At 38.6% G+C, this 18,507-nt stretch overlaps 1 pseudogene; it reads left to right on the top strand.

The window, feature by feature from the left end:
* The first annotated feature begins 397 nt into the window (after nt 1-397).
* LOC125414936 (eukaryotic initiation factor 4A-II-like) overlaps nt 398-18,507 on the top strand; it is a 107,169-nt pseudogene continuing 89,059 nt past the window's right edge.

Raw genomic sequence — 18,507 nt, 5'->3', positions numbered from 1 at the left:
GTTGTCTAGGTTCTCTAGAATTGTGATTTGTAGGCTGATTTTCTTTGCTTTATGTTTAAAAACCACTTATAAGTGAGTACATATGATAACTGTCTTTTTGGGTCTGGGTTACCTCACTCAAAATGATGTTTTCTAGCTCCATCCATTTGCCTGCAAATTTCAAAATGTCATTATTTTTTCTGCTGTGTAGTATTTCATTGTGTAAATATACCACATTTTCCTTATCCATTCTTTGGTCAAGGAGCATTTAGGTTGTTTCCAGGTTCTGACTATGACAAACAATGCTGCTATGAACATAGTTGAACACATGCCCTTGTAGCATCCTTTGGGTATATACCCCAAAGTGGTATTGTTGGGTCTTGAGGAAGGTTGTTTCCTTATTTTCTGAGAAATCGCTATGGTAGTCAGCAGTATTCTAATCGTTCTGCTGGAAGGGTATCAGCTTATACTATATGCTGTGGATTATGAGTTTGTTGTGAATTCAGTGTGGTTTGTCTCCCATGGTTTGTGTACCTTTGGGAAGCTTGGTCTCCAATGGGGCAGCACTGAGAGGTGTGTGATGGAAGCCTGAAGAGGAGTGTTCTAGTGGGAGGTGACTATGTGATGGAGGTTCTATGCCACTACATTAGACAGTGGTTCTCAACCTTCCTAATGCTGCAATCCTTTAATACAGTTCCTCATGTTGTGGTGACCTCCAACTATAAAACTGTTTTCGTTGCTACTTCATAAATGTAATCTTACGATTGTTATGAATCACAATGTAAATATCTGAAATGCAGGATATCTGATATGTGATCCCTAAAGGGTTCATGATCCACAGGTTGAGAACTGCTGTTACAAAGTGAGGCTGCTTTGTGTTTGTTCCAGGCATTACACACACACTTCCCACTCCCAGAAGTTTCTAGCATATGATGTCATCCACTATGAGAAGCAGTGACTAAGCAGGTGATGTCATCTGCTATGAGAGGCTCTAAGAAGGTCGTGTCATCATAAACTTGGACAAGAACTATGAAACAAAATAATTTTCTTTTGTTTACAAAGTACCCAACCGGGGAGCTTCCTTTCTGTAACTATGATTAACTATCTCACCAAATGGGACAGAGGACAGAGGGAGAAAGTGTTTTGCAGCTTGTAATTCTAAGTTAAAGTCCGTCATTGAGGAGAAGCTGGTCACATCACATGGACAGTCTAAAGCAGACAGAAAGTAATGCATACATGCTGGCTTGCTTGCTTGCTTGTGCTCAGTTTGACTTCACCACTTGTAATAACAATGCAGGGCTCCTTGCCCTAAACAAGGCTAGGTCTTCTTGTGTCAATCAACTTAATTAACGCAACCCCCACAGACATGCCCACAGTCTAATCCATATACACAAGACCTTTTTGAGAGTTTAAGTTGTATCAAGTTGAAAAAGCTAACCATCAAATCAGTCCCAACATTTTGGGATACCAACACAAATTGAACATGACCCTACTGGATAAAACACTTAAGCTAGAAGCTAGAGAGATAGATCAGCTATACAGAATAATTACTATTCTCACCAAGAACTTGAGTTCAGTTCTCAGCACACATATTGAGTCTCACACTGCCTGTAGTTCCAGTTTCAGGAATCTGACACTTCTGAACTCGGGCAGGTACCTGCACTCCCATGTACATACCTGATGTGGGATGAACTTCTGTACGCTGCAAATATGTGTTGCTTTTATTGGCTAATGAATAAAGCTAATTTGGCCAATAGTCAGGCAGAATAGAGCCAGGTGGAAAATCCAAACAGAGATACAGGTGGAAAAAGAGCAGAGTCAGGGAGACATAAAAAGAGGAGCCAGGAAAGTAAGATGTGAAGTAACGAGCCATGAGCCTCAAGGTAATATATAGAATAATGGGTTAATTTACGTAGTAAGAGCTAATTGATAATAGCCTGAGCCAACAGGCCAAAAGTTTGTAATAAAAATTAACCCTTAGAATGCTTATTTGGGAACTGGTAGGCAGGAGAGAAACCTCTAGTTACACAATACCTACACATAGATGCATACAAGTACATAAAATTAAAATCGTAATAATAATGAACCTTTTAAAAATAGCTATGGTAGTGGAGAGCTACTGGAGTTGCAGACAACACAAGCATGCTAATCAGAATTACAATAGGTGGATGATTTTCCTCCTCGCTTCCCTGTAGGATTATTTAATGCCAACAATAGAAAAAAAATGAAATGTGGATGAGTTTTGATGCAGGTAGACAATACATCTATCCACTTATGATGAATTGTTTAGGGCTGACTTTGAGGAAAATTCTGAAGTGAAAAGTTTTGTCTGCGAAACTCCCATTTTCTCTGCCTCATTGTTTTTCTTCTGTTCAGTGTAGCCTTTGTCCTCTGTAACTCTTGGCCTTCATCTTTTCAGTCTTTCACCCTTTGCCATGACTGAGTTTCCATCAATGCTTAATCTCCTCCTCCTCTCATCCCAACCTTAACCTGTTCATTTGGCCGTTCTCTGGCCTCCATAATACTTTGTAATAATATTACAGTATTTCCATTCTAAACCTTTTATTCTATTGAAGACATGAAAGTAATTATTTTTAGTTAAAAGGATTTTAGAAATATGATAGGGACAGTTTGAGAAATGCCAAGGACTCCCCTATTCTCATTTCAATTGAAGTGCCCACTTAAGCTGTAAGATAGGCTAGTCATGATGGCACTAAAGAAATGGGGAAGAGTATAGTAGAATAAGCCAAAATTATCAATGAGAAGATAAGACGCTGCCAAAGGATGAGCAGATATAATCCAGAAAGCGTGGTATTCTGAAGCACAGTTGGCCGATGTCATGAAAAAGAGTGTTCTCAACCATAGAACTGGAATTTTAAAAATGGTAGTAGCCAGGTGGTACATTTTTGGACTATGAAACCCATATGATCCCTATTATAACAATTCAATTGGGCCTTTGTGTCCAGGCATAAACAGCACACAAAGGAGTGTCTGATTTTTTCAAAGCATTACTTCCCACAGCAGGCAGCCTGGTAGATTTGGTCTTCCCTTCTTGTTCCAGAACAGACTCCACTGACTTAACAACAAGATGCAATGTACAGTTTCAGTGTCATTTTATCTTGGGACAAACCATCTGTCCAGATGCTTGGGGAAGATTGGTGCAGTTATAGTAGGATTTTAATCCCCATGATAGCTGACTTACTGTGGTTCAAATTATGACTTCTCCACCTCAAGGTAGAGTGAAGGCATTGTGAATTCAGTAGAAGCCACACATTGCTTTTCAGCTGAGCACTGAGTGGGTTTGCAGAGCAAACGGACCCCAATAGTGTCGAAAGCAACTGGAATGAAATCGCTGATAACTTTGATAACATGAATTTAAAGGAGTCTCTCCCTTGAGGCATCTATGCTTATGGTTCTGAGAAGCCTTCAGCAACTCAGCAGAGAGCTATAATTCCTTATATTGAAGGGTGTGATTTGATTGTTCAAGCTCAGTCAGGTACTGGCAAGAAAGACCCATTTGCTATTTCTATCCTGATACAGTTGAAGACTGAGTTCAAGACCCAAGCACAGCTCTGGCCCCCACCAGAGACTTGACTCAACAAATCTAAAAGGAAATATGGGCTCTTGGAGATTAGATGGTAGCAACTTGTCATGCTTGCACTGGAGGAACATGTGTACGAAATAAAATGGAGAAGTTGCAGGCTGAAGCCCCTCACATTGTTTTTGATACACCAGGGAAAATGTTCTCCAAAATGGATCAAAATTCTTGTTTTGGATGAAGCAGATGAAATGTTGAGCCAAGGGTTTAAGAATTAAATCTATGAGATTTTCCAAAACTCAAATACAAGCACTCGGGTTGTGTTGCTTTCTACCACAATGTCAACTGATGTGTCAGACGTGACCAAAAATTTATGAGCGATCCCATTCAAATTCTACTGAGGAAGGAAGAATTGACCCTTGAAGTTATCAAATAGTTTTTTATTAATGTTGGATGAGAGGAGTGGAAGTTGGACACTCTATATGACTTGTATGAGACATTGACTATCACATAAACCATTATTTTTCTCAACACAAGCTCAAGGTGAACTGACTCACAGAGAAAATACATGCCAGGGACTTCACAGTTCCTGCTCTGCATGGTGACATGGACCAGAAGGAAATAGATGTCATCATGAGGGAGTTCCAATCAGGGTCTGTAGTGTTCTGATCACTACTGACTTGTTGGCTCATGGAATTTCCATACAACAAGTGTCCTTAGTTGTAAACTATGATCTACCTATCAATCACGGAAACTTTATTCACAGAATTGGCATAGGGGGTCAATTTGGGAAGAAAGGCATGGCTATAAACTTTGGTAGTGAAGAAAACAAGAGGGTTCTTTGTGACATTGAGACTTTTTACAATACTATAGTGAAGGAAATGCCCATGAATGTGTGTTGGAAGGAGAGAGGCCACTTGTTGGTTCCCAGACACTTAGCCCCAAAATAATCACACAGAAACTATATTATTTAAAATAATGCTTGGCCAGTTACTTAAGTGGATTGCTAGCTAGCTCTTTACATCTAGAATTAACCCATTTCCATTATTTTATATTTTACCATGAGGTTCATGGCCTACTGGCAAGGTTCCGGCATCTGTCTTCAGCAGGGCTACATGGCTTCTCTCTGACTCTGCCCTTCTCTCTCTCCTAGCATTCAGTTCTGTCTTCCCTGCCTACCTAAGTTCTGCCCTATCAACAGGCCAAGGCATTTTCTTTAATCACCAGAGGTATTCACAGCATACAAAGGGAAATCCCACATCAAATGTGGCTGACCTTATTTAATTCCTGGGATGAGTTAGTTTGAATGTAGTGCTCACTGTTGCTGGATGGGTGATCATAACATACACTGTGCTTTTTTGAGAAAATTTGAATCTTGTCTCAATGCTCATAACAGATCACAAATACAGATTCTGGTAGCAAAGTGACTCTAGTACTGAGCTCTTGCAAGGAAAGGCATTGACTTTGTCCTCTTTAGAGTTAGACTATTGAGGTGGGTATAAAAAGATGGGTTCTGTAAAATCTTTTTTTTTTCTTAGAAATTCATTTACTAATTATGTAGAAATGGTTTTATAAGATGTTTTCTGTGGGATTCCCTCTGTATGCTATGAACCATTGGTTAATCAAGAAGCTGCTTTGACCTATGGCAGGGCAGAATAGAGTTAGGCGGGAAAACTAAACGAAATGCAGGGAGAAAGAAGGAGGAGTCAGGCAGATACCAGGTAAGCTGCGGAAGGAGAAAGCCACTGAAAACTTACCTGTAGGTTATAGCCTCATGGTGATGCATAGATTAATAGAAATGGGTTAATTTAAGACATAAGAGCTAGCTAGAAATACACCTGAGCCATCAGCCAAGCAGTGTTGTAATTAATATAGTGTCTGTTTGATTATTCAGGTCTGGATGGCTGAGATATGAATGCAAGCCTCCATTTACAGTCTCTATCATTTAATAATAGACTTAGAGACTAAAGGATATGAGTCCTGTATAGAATCAGTTATGTTAAACTAGCATATCGCCTTTATTGTGTTTGTCTTTAGCCTGATTAGAAAGGCCTTTCAAAGTGGTTTTTTCTTTTTTTAGAAAACATTTGAATGCATTTTGTTTGGTATTGTGTTTATTCAATAAAGCATTTCATTAATGCAAAGTGTAAACTGGACCCTGTTGCTACGCCTCAGCAAACAATCATATCCTAGGTGGAATTAAACCCCCATGAAAATTGCCATATTGAATGTGTCTTAATAAAACTTGAATGTTAAATAAATTGTTTATTCACTTTAAAAGAAAAAAAAAAGAAACCATATATTGGTTTTTGGATTTCAATCATTTACTGTACTAGTAACACCTGAAAGGCAGAGCAAGCCACACCCCTTGTTGACCCACCACTGAAGGGCACAGCAAGCCACACCACCAGTTGGTCCACCACTGTGCATCTGTGCTATGGTGTTCGTAACATAGTGGAAATGGAACACAGTTTTGGCTAATGTCAGATTTTTCAGGGTGTAAACCTATCCTACATCAAGAAGCATCAGTACCTAATGGCTTACAACTTTCTTAACATGGAAAAATTAAAAATAATAAATGAAATTTACATTATTAAAATTAATATAATATTAAGCTATATCAGTCATTTAAAATGCTTATGTCTAAAGTATTGAAGTAATATTCAACAAAACTCCATTATTGCTGAGAAAGCTGTTTTGAATTCTCCAATGAAAGTTATCTACATTCACATTCTTACTTTTGAGTTTCAAGTTTTTGTACAACATAACTTCAATGATTTGTGATAGAAAGTTCACTTATTCATTTAGAAACGCATAAGAAAATTAAAAATTATTATATACATAAAATGATTAAAATAAAAATACCAAAGCCTTAAAACTTTACCATTTTGACAATTTTTATTTTAGTAAGGTAAATATAAAATTCATTTAAGATAAATTTTGAAAAGTAAACTAAAATAAATATTATTACTTAAATGAATAAATCCGCAATTTCTCTAATATTTTAATAGTTTTTTAAACTGTCCCCAAGAGAATAAGAAACAGACTTCCCACAAATTGTGACTTATAAATCACATTTACTATTGCCCACAGGAAATTTTATGCTTAATGTATGCAATGAATTATGTGAGGCAATAAATGTGTGTCATTTAAATATATATAACTATTAACTGTGGGTTTCACATTTTATTAAAGGAATTCTGCAATGCATTTCTAAGTGGTTGTCATTTCACATAACTGAGGCAAATTTACACAGAGTATGTCTTCTGTATAATGTGTTTTTTGACTCAGGTTTTAATATTTTTAAAACTTTATTTTTATTTTCTTTGTGTAATCAAATATAAGAGTTTAAATCTTTGCATAGTGCTAGATATACGGCTCAGTGAGTGGAACTTACTGTAAAAACATGGGGATCCAAGATCAAATCCTTAGCACCCATGTAAAAATATGGGTACGGACACGTGAACATGTAATTCCGATGCTGCAGAGAGCAGAGGAAGGACAATCACCAGGGCTCTCTGGCTTCCTGCCTGGCTCCAGGTTCAGGAGAGACACTCCCTAAAAGCAAAGAGTCCTACTTGATATCCCTTTCTGTCCTCTGCATACACACCAACACATATGTTCATATATGCCACACACTCTCACACAGGTGCACATGCGTAAAATACCCTTGTGTAGGTGATTTTCATGGGAAAAGGTTCATAGTCCAGTCAAAAGAAGCCTCTGGTCAAATGACAATCGCTGTATGTGTATTGCAATGCCTTTCCAGTCCAGTGGCATGCTTCTATAGTTAATGTTTATGACCACTGTGCCTTCCACGGCTTCTCTCTGAAATGAAAGGATTAGAATGGCTTCTTCTCCAATGGCCAATTCAGCACCAATATCACATGGTTCACTAACCATATGTCTCATTCATTATACTTCCTTCTTTATTTATCACAGACAAAAAGAGCTACAACAAACACAGACTAACTTCCTCGTCTTCTCACCACCAGTGTCTTTCTGTATCTTATATTCTTTTGAGACCACCCCATCACCACACAGTCCCTTCACTTTCAGCAGCTGAGATCTGCTTTGTTCCCACCAGCCCTCCAACACCACTTCTACAGCTTATCACGACATTTGTCCCCAAGTTAATTTTATGTGTCCATATGTGGTGTGGGAGAATTGTCTGTATTCTGTCAATCATGTATTTTAATAAAACGCTGATTGGCCAGGCAGGAAGTATAGGTGGGTCAACCAGACAGGAAGTGAAGGCAGGGCAATGAGAATAGGAGAAGGCTAGGGAGGAGGAAACTTCCTCAGTCATTCCTGCGCAGACCACTGAAGAGACAGCATGTAACCTGCCCAGGTGAAAAAGGTACTGAGCCATGTGGCTAACAGAGATAATGATAATGGATTAATATAAGTTACAAGGACTAATAAGAAGCCTGACCTAATGGGCCAATCAGTTTATAATTTATAGAGATCTCTGTGTGATTGATTTTCTTTGGGACTTGCCGGCTGTGGGGTACTGGGTGGGACAGAAACCCCAACATGCCGGCCCTCATGTTACACATATGACTCAGATAAGGAGTCCCAGACAGATAACAAAGCAAACTTTCTGGAAGAATCACCTTGTGTGTTTCAGGCACAAATTGGAATGTGTCTCAGTGGACTCAACAAGGAACATCTTTATCAGTGGCTAAATGCCCCACAATAAAATTTTGATTATGAGGTAGTTCATTCTCTTAAGGGGTTTTGTTTTTCAAACTCCATATTCATTGTTAAAGTGGCTGTATTAACATACATTCATCTAAACCAGAGCAAAAACAAAAAGACCAACATTAAGAAAATGACTTGAGCATCCATGTCCCAAAGGGGACATGAAAATGGCCAACTAATATGAAAAATACCTGACCTGGCTAACCTTTAGGGAAACAAATCAAAATCACAATAAGATATAACTACCCTGCATTAAAAAGACAAGAAACCCTAACCAATCAGTTTCGACTAAAGTCCCCATTTTTTTTTACAATCATTGGTGCTTTAGAGTTGAACTTTACAAATACATCAATTTCACACATTTTACCACATTTTTAGAAATGGGATTTGTTCATAGATTGTTTCACATTCACAGAATAAAAGAATGAAAATCTTAGAGATTCGGATAGTCTTCTATTAAGCAAAGCTAGGAAGGGAAACTTGAACCATGGATGAACTATTTAGGAAACTGCAGAGAGGTCATGGAAGTGGAGGAGGGAACCTCTGACTTTCTGCCAGTTACAAGAGGTCATTGTAGCAGCTGGGGTGGGGAAGTTGTAAATTCAGGGGAAAGCATCACATGAAACTTTAATGCTTGTTGGTGGAGCCCCAGGTGGTCTGTGTGTTTGTATACACAATTTATTATTATCTACACTATATATAACTCTTGTCAGTCTGCACTAGTAAAGAACAGCTGTCTCCCACACAACAATGTGCCTCTGAGGAGTTCCTAAGAAAGTCTCAGCTCAAAGCGAAGCAATCAACACTGATTAAAAGACCAGCATTTAACCAAGGGAGAGGCAGAGCCGACGGGGAGGAAGGAAGAAGAAATCATTAACACTTAAAATCATACTTGCCTCATCAACAGGTATTAATGAATCTATAATTATGCTGATATCTGTTTATAGTCTCAATCACCTGCTCCAATGAGAGAATTAAAAGGTTCTCTGTGGTGACACATACCTGGTGGTGTGGGTATAAAATCATGTCATATTCCTAGCAGGCAATGTGTGATGTTCATTATCATGCATTTGTGTAAAGCACAAATGTGGTAGGCATTGAGAACTTAAATTACTGACACCCTCTTTAAAGTTATCTCACTAGGAGGTTATAGCGAACTATTTCCTCTTTCTTCTTGGGGCAGTTTGTTATTCATGAGTCTCTCTCTCTTTCTGTCTCTTCTTCTCCCTGAAGCTCCCTCTCTCTCTCCCTTTCTCCTTCTTTCTCCCATACACATACTTCATAAATAGTTATAATATTTTAAGTCAGCATTTGACCTTGAATATTCATGGATGTTATTAATGTTATATTTGTTACAGATGAAATATTAATTTATTTGAAGCAGTTCAGATTCCAAAGTCATTTCTTTCAGTTTTCTTTTAAAAATAAACCAAACAATATTTACAGTATTAAAGATACTGCTCTTACTTTAATGCAATGATTCACTTATTGAAAAAATTATTCCTTCTTTTACAAATCTGAGTGAAAATTAGTTTACATTATTTATCATTACAAATGAATCAATGTATTTCACACACATGTACACATGCACACATGCAAGAAGAAGCAGATTACAACACAGTTATTCTAGAAGTTTAGTAAACTATTTTTATCAACAAATAATATATAATATTGCCCATAATTAATTAATGGTAATTCAACCCATTTTCTTTGTTAAGAGAACAAAGGAAATCTTCCCCATATTTAACTATTATGTAGTACATATCCACAGAGAAGAGAAAAAAAATCTCCATATCTCAAACTAGTTAGATATGATCAGATGACCACAATCAAATAAGAAGAAATCAAAACCCTAAGAGAATTGTTTTAAAATCAAATCAATCTATCATCATAGTAAAACAGCTGGACTTGATGCTCAAATTTTCCCATTTGTGTAAGTGAAGTTATTCCCTTAAAAGACTGCAGATCATTTGGCATTGGATAATCAATTAGGGCCTTGTTCTTGGGGAAGACTATTTCTCCCATTCCCTGTATCCTTGCTGCCTACAGTCCTTTGTTTATAGTTGAAGCCTCATGACCCCCACATAAAACCTCTTAAGGAGTCCATACAGAAGAAGGATATGAAGTGGTGAGGGGGAATAGAGAGAAGGGAGAATTGTGAGAGGAGAGAGGTGGATATGACCAAAGTATATTGTGTACATCAAATTCTTAAAGAATAGATAAGTAAAATAATCTTAAAGTCTGTACAAAGTATACTCCAAACCTTTAAATGTTAGGAAACTAATCAAAAAAATCACTACTTTCTCATAAATGATTGATTATTAATATCTTCTTCAAATTCTCTATTTAACCCTTGAACGTGAAGTTCCAGTAGGTTTAGTGTGCAAATTCGAGAAATCTCAGGTGTCAGGTTGATAAATTGGACTACGTGTTGAAAGCTTTGTCAGGTGGTGACGTGATTGCCTGCTCCATGACTAGGAAATGCCATGTCCTTCAACACTTGATGTTAGGAGCAAGAGTCTTCTTCGTGTCTATGGTAGCCTGCAGTGCTTTGCCAGAGCAAATGACACCAAACCTACAGATGGAGATTCAACTCCCACATAGGCAAAAAATGTAGAACAGAAGCTAATGATTCTGGTTATCTCAGGCAGTGTCTTCAAAGAAATGACCTGTCAAGACAGGTATGAAGCAAAGTCATAATTGAAAGGGGGTAGCCTTGATAGACTGGAAATGATCTCAAAAGCAAATCCAGAGATTTATTCTGAAGAAAAGTTTCAGGAAAGGTGAATATAGAGCAACCCAGAAGCCAGACATAAAGACAGACTCTGGGAGTTGATTGCAAACACCTCGAGGTCAGGCTTTTTAGGATGCAGCAAGTCCCCATCAGAGGCCTCAAGATGGTAGAGTTTACAAGTTATGTGGGTGGAAGAGCTGCTCAGACCTCAGGCAGTACCAAGAGGCTTGTCTTGTTCCTTTCTTCTCAATCCTGAAGGTCTTTCCTTTCTTCACACTGCAGATACAGATTGACCCCCGCCCCAAGAGGGACCAAAGATGCAGGAAAAGGGCATCCCAGATCATTAGCACAAACCTTGTCTTTGGAGAAGTTTGAAGATTTTATTTTTCTTAGTGACTGAGTACATCATGAAAAGTCAACTTATTTCCTAGGTATTTGTTACTGTCTTCATTGCTTACATTGGAGTGAAACGCTTAAAACATAATTGTGTAGAAAAGGAGCTTGATTTCTTGCTTCAGCAATTTTCCTTCATCTGTAACCACCACCACATCCTAGGGCCCTAGATTATTTAAAAGCAAATCTCACACAATCACAAGTTCGCATAGAAATATTATAGAATATCTGTCCAAAATACAAAGAGTGAATTTGGGATCAATGTGAGGAGAATATTACTCATGTTCTCCTCAAAAAAATGCTACTTCACAAAAAGGCAAGTTATTCATGTGCTTCTCTTCTCAGTTCACTCTTTCTGCCTCCAGAATAAATTCATCCATGATGGATTACTTAGCTTTCTTCCTGTCTGTCCTGGAAATTCCAGCATTTGCTCAAATGATGTCAAGAAGAAACATGGTTGCATTAACTTTTTTCAAAAGGATATCGACTTCACAGGTTAAAGAAGGTAAATTCTCACACTGTGTAAATGAGAGATGTCCAAAGACCTTATCCAGATGACTTTACATAATGTTTAGGTTAAAAGTGAATCTACAAATCCATTAGCTTTCATGCATATCACCTCAGGGTTGTGGGTTTCAAATGCCAAGCTCACAAAACTATACAGCTCCCTATTGCCTAGTGATTGCTTGAATCCCACTTGAATGCTTTATAAAATAATTTCAAACCTGTCAACAAATGGTGCCAATGCGGACAACTAGGAGGAAAGTCATGCCTCATACTATAACCCTAGCTAAATACTTATGTCTAAGTTTGAGTTAGAAATGTTAAGTTTTTGATACCATATAGATGTCAAGGATAAAGTATGGGTGAGATTATTAGTTATAAGCATATGGAGCTCAGGTGAGTGCTCAGAAAGAGGCACACATGGTGATGAGTCAATTCAGTTGGGCATGCCAAAGACCAGGCAAAGAAAACACCCCTAGAAAGGCAGACTCCCCTTTTCTCTCCCAGAACTTCTGTGCCATAGTACAGGCCCTAAGAGCGGCCACAAGGTTGAGGTAGGTCTGCCTGTCTTTCCAGTTCCTAACTCAGAACAAGGTCACTTTCCCTTCTTCTCTTCGGTCCTCTCTTCAGATGTCATCCAAAGCCCACTCATGCTTCAACTTCTTGACTATTCTCTGACTCTCACCTCTCCACCATACAGCTGACCTTCTCACTAGCTCTCTTCAAATAAAAATGGGTTTTCTGTTTTCCTTCTCTATTTTCATTTTCTCTTCTGGGCAGCTGCAAAATTTACAGCTTGCTTGCCCTGGTTTTTGTTTGTTTTGTTATTGTTTGATTGGTTGGTTTTGTTTGTTTGGGGGGTTTGTTTTAAATGCTGATAGATTGTTCTCAGACTTCTAAGAAAAATGGAGTGACTATGTCAGATATGCTAAAACTTCAAGGAAAACAAGGATGGGGAAATTACAGTGGGACTAGGAAGATGCAAGCCATTGGTAACTTTAATACGAAAATGACTAGTGCTTGAAGTGACAAACCTAATGAAAAGGTATTAAATGGAAACCTAGACAGAAGCATAAGAGGTGGCAATGCAGTTAAACTGCAGGGATTTTGCTTAAACTAGGAAGCAACGAGGTGAAGCAATTCCTGAGAGCTATTCTAATGTCAATGGAGGATTCTATTCTTTCAACATGAATACATTATAGCCTTTCCGAATGCTGATGAGTTGGATCCAATGAAGACATAACGATTGATAATGCGGGGGACAGAGTCAATAATGCAGGGGAGAAATCCTTGGACTGGTGATAGGCTTGGATCCAGGTGCAGGAAGAGAGGCTGCCTGAGATAAGAGCAGGTGCTGTCTGTCATGTCAGCAGAACCGGCAGAGGGTGGGGCTGAGAGACCACTCCACTAATGGATGTGCTGGAGCAGCGGGAGTTTGTTCTCCTCTCACTGCTTCTATTGTCTGTTCTACTGAAAAAGGAATTATATAGTCTGTTAGAGAAGAGAAAAAATGCCAGCATCTGTCTCACAGAATGAGAGAAACCCTTGTGTAAGGAAGTGAAGTACAGGGTTTGCAGGGGTGATGCTGAGGCTCCATTCACGGTGCTTGCAGCCATATCTTTGCCCCATCACAGTCAGCTGTTCGAGTGCAGATGTGAAACAGACTATGGGCTAAGTTACCCAAGCATGAGATTTCACTGATCAAGTACAAAGAAGGCAGGATGAACAGAGTAAGGCAAGAGGGTTGTAAAAAAGGGTAGACTATAGCTGTCTGAGCCTCATGACAAAGAAAGTATGAATGTTAAGGAGATAGGGGAGGTATTCACAGGCAAGGTAACTCTTAGACTGGGAATCTTAGGGCTCGTGAACTAAGAATTTAGGAGGGAGTATCAATGTGTAAGAACCTAAAATATCAACATGATGGTGGTGTTTCGATACCAATTACTTGATACCTTGAGTACAGCCACTGTCTAGAGCTGAGATACATAATACCGGGTCACTACTCCCATGTAGCTATTGGGCACTGAAGTAAAATTAGTTTGAATTGAAATACACTACAAACTAAACATGTTCAATGATATTCAAAGATGTGGTATGAAGGAGATGTAAAATTTATCACTAATGCATACATGTTCATCATATGTTAAAAAGATCCTCTTTTGGATAAAATCGTGCTAGAATTGAGGTACAGATCATAGGGAAACTGAGAGGTGCTGAGAGTTGAGGACAATGGAAATACCATGAACATGAACACTGACAACATTGGGAATTATTTGCAAGGTGCCAAGGACCTACAAAGAAAACTTCCAGTGGATGGATGTGTGATGAGGATGTCCGTGATGATTAAACTCAGAAAGATACCAGTCATGTGACAAGTCTGAAGGAGAGGGCTAGAGATTTAGAAGAATGTTGTCCACCGGCACTGGTTAGGAGCAAGCACAGAGCAGAGAGAGAAACTATAGAAAATGGAGCAGAACTTTGAAGCCTCAAAACCTACTCTTAGGGACATACTTTCTCCAGCAAGCCTGCACCTCCCAGACCTTCCAAACAGCACCACCAACTAGGAAACAAGTGTTCAAGTGCAGCACCTGTTGGGGCTCTTCTGACTCAAACCACTATCCTGTTCGTAAGAAGAAAAAGTGAAGAAGCCATTTAAACCCTTCTTACTTTCGTACACGTGATGTGAACAACAGAAGTTTTCTAATGCTGTCTTGGCAATCTGGACACTCTAAGATAAATGCCTGCTTTTGCCACTTTCCCCATTACTGTTTACAGAATCAAGAAATAGCTCTAAATGGCTATTCCTTTGAGGTTCATTGCCCTTATTTTACCTTGAGGAAAGCAAGCTCAGGAATTCTATTAAGGTTTGGAAAAATGTTGACCTCCGTGCACCCAAGTATCTTTACAAAGCTTATTTGTGCTTCACAGTTAGAACAGAATGAGGCATGGCTCTGGCATGGCAGTAAGCTGGCTATTGACAAAGCTATTCTCTCTTAAATGAGCCCCTGGATCTTGCTTTCTGCCTGCAAAAAATGGTGGCAGCTTCCAGCTGCACTGTCTTCTCCTGAGCTAAAGCAATGTTTTCTCCTATTAATGTTCATTAATAGGGCTCCACTTCTGGGAGCAAATTATTTAGAAGAGTTTTTTTTTTAGAAAATAAAAGATAAACTCACTAACCAGATTCTTTCCCATGCAGCAAGACAAAAGGATAAAGATGTGAAGACCTGGCCAACATCAGTCATGGGCTAGCTCAAAAAGGCTTTGGGGGTAGAGGAAGGCTAGGTGACTTAAAAAGAGTAAGGCAAAGAACACGTCGGCACTCCTCAGGGACAAAAAGGCAGTAAAGAGAAAAAACTACACCCTCCAGACACACCCAAGCATAAGATAGCACCTCCACAGTCCATGCTTCCTGCCTACTTGTTTCCTGTCTAGCTTTTTTTCACTGTAATTAAAAACAGATGCAAAAGTTGAACAGTTAGTCAAGGCAAGGATATAAGAGTAAAAGTTCCCAAAGAAAGAAATACAGAGCTGTTCTTGTTTTATTCTATCCCTGAATCATACATTGGTGGATGGGCAGCTGGAGGTGGGCTGTTGGGGATGAGCTGCTATGGTGGGAAGCTGGGAATGGGCACCTTAGGGAGATTGGTGGAAGTAAGGTTCCAAATCAAATGATGAACTTCTTGCTTTGACAGCCATCCGAAGACTGCTCCCAGGATCCAGCTGTAATTAGAACAGCAGGCCCCTTTCCTCCCTTTCCAGGTTAATGATCCCTGGGGCAGAAGGAATCTACAGATGATTTAATAAAATTGGCTTTAAGATCTTCAGCTCTTCCATTTCTTTTCTGTTCCAAGTTCTATTCACTATTTAACTAATGTGTCTATTAATTAACAGCATTTAAGATCAATAATTTACAGTATCATGAGACAGCCCTTCAGAATTCTAAGTTCTGGAAGAAAGGTACTTACTCAAGTGAGGAAGCCGTTTTTAAACCTTTCATTTGCTGAGTTCCTTTTGTGAAATTGTTTTCAGATTAACTTCTTTAGAAGCTATTTTGTAGTATTAGGAGGTAACCTTTGAGTGCAGGAGACCTTTCTACAGAGTCAGAAGTCACTCAGTAAGAACAATAGAGTAGCAGGTGAATAAGGTCTTTGCGTGACAGCATTTTTCTTTTGTGGAAATGCAAGTTCACAGAAAAGGTTATGATCTAACAGAACATGCTCATTACTGGCACTTTGAGGAACAATCTATAAATTTCTAGAAAAGCTGAGGCTACATACACCCACCCCTGGGCTCAAATACTAGAGAAGTTTCACTTGCATACCCAAGGAGATGTATGCAAAGACAATGGGGACAGTATTACTGTAGTGTTGAAAAGGTGTTCTCTCTGTGTGTCTCTCTCTCTGTCTCTGTCTCTGTCTCTCTCTCTCTCTCTCTCACACACACACACACACACTCCAACAATATCCAATGTCACATGTCATCATCATAGACAACTCTGAAAACTCATAGCTTTAACAAGAGAATGATGCCTTAGGTGAATATATACAGTATAAAACAATTTAAATGAAGGGATAAAAACCTGCAAAGCAGATATATATATGATATATACAATATCATACACACACACACACACACACACACATATATATATATATATATATATATATATATATATATATATATAAAATACAAGTCCTACATCTAGACATCATGTCTTCTCATACTTCTCTTGATTGCAGCTATTTATGAACTTGACAGCTTGAGGTCAGGTATTTTGTAATATGTTCTACCACTGGATTTGCCTGCTATTCTTTCCTAATGAGATGTGGATTCTTCCTGCTGCAAAGTTCATGGGGCATCTCAGAATAGGGGATGGAGAGATTCTACTATCCAGAGGTCAGGGAAGATGGGAGGGAAGCAGTGTCTCCTGAACATGACCAGTCTATGTTACTAACAAACGCACAGCTGTGCTTGCCTACACAAGACATGCACAAGATGAAGTAAGAAAACGTTCTGTCACTGAGTGAGAGGAGGCTCATGATCCCTCCACACTAATTGAGGAGATAGGAATAGTTGGTGGTTTCTGGAGAAAAAATGCATCAGTTTTCAAAGTTGAAGGGTTATAGACCAAAGGAAGGAAGACATTGAAGTGGGGGATGTAGAAATGTGTGTGGATCCGGGAAGAGCAGACATTAATAAGATCAAATACATTGTATGAAATTCTCAAATAATTAACAGAAAAAATACTATTTGTATTATATGTTTTGAATACAAAGGCTATAGCAGTCAAACATCACTTTTGTCAAATTACATAGCTTCAACATGGCATTTGACTGTTGAGGTTGACCATGATTGATTTTCTAATAAACCATCTTCTGGGTTAAGTCACTCTAACTTTTTCCTACTTGTTTCTCGTACCTGAAAAGAAGATTCTACTAGCAGTTGATACTGGAAGAATCAATATTGTCCTGGAACATGAATGTCTACATAAATCACTTGGAACTCTGCATAGAAAATTTATTTATTTTTCTCCCCATCTCTTTATTAAGGTGTTCACTATGTCATTATGTACTTATTATACTTTGGGCTAGAAGCTGATGTTGTTTGACTTATTAGTAGGATCTCTTTCAGGGACTGCTGCAGTCTTCCAGCATTGTCCATCAGCTGCATTGACAGATTTTCTTTTTGTTAATACTTTGCAGAAAATTAAAAGGAGAATTTATTCTTCTCATGGTTCCAGAAAGTTCAACCTGTCTGTCATGGCAGAAAGTGCGTAGTAGAATAAGGCAAGGCCCACCATAGTGTAAAGGACACAAAGAGTGAGATTAAAAAAATACCTAAGGACAAGACAACTCCAAAGACTTTTCAGAGATTTATTTCTTCCAGCTAAGACAGCACCACCAGCAAAAAACCAAGCCCCTACCACATGAGGCTTTCATGGCGCCAGCATTCCATATCTAAGCTACAGTGGACATGAAGATGTATCTGTACTCTCTGATGCTGCTAGATGCTCAAGGTTCACCTTGTAGATCTCATTCATATCTTAGAGGAAGCCACCATTCCCTTAAATTTGGGGATTTTTTTCATTGTTAGAAAATTGGGTTCTTTATGTGATTATTGCTTCGAGATTGTTCAGTCTCATTCTTTGGGTATAAAAGATTAAATAACACCAAGGTATGCCATGGAGATTCTGGACCCTTATTGATCTCATTGGTCATCAACAGGGGGAGATGCATTTGAAAGAACAAATGCTTTTACTTTCCATGGAGCAAACTCAGCTGTGACCATTTCTCTCTCATCCTCCATATCTTACTGCTATTAATCTGTTGTGCCTATCCCCTTACTACTTCTAAGACACATATAGTCCATCATTATGGTTCTTATACACTTTCATCTCATTGACAGAGCACTGAAGGCCCTCCCCAATCCACAAGAGAAACCAGTAGTATTGTAGAATATTAGGTAAAGATATGTTATATTCATTTAGTCTGTGGAGCATTTGCTTGATGATGCAAAGATGTGTTGCACCCTTTTAATATTACATTTGTTTAACTCTGTTTAATATTACATTTGTTTAATATTACTTTGCCTGTCTAAAACACCTGATTCTAATAAAGAGCTGAATGACTAATAGCGAGGCAGCAGAAAGGATAGG

The sequence above is a fragment of the Myodes glareolus genome, chromosome 15 (assembly GCF_982192425.1).
Source record: "Myodes glareolus chromosome 15, mMyoGla1.1, whole genome shotgun sequence".
NCBI lineage: Eukaryota > Metazoa > Chordata > Mammalia > Rodentia > Cricetidae > Myodes > Myodes glareolus.
This window is presented reverse-complemented; position numbering and strand designations above follow the sequence as displayed.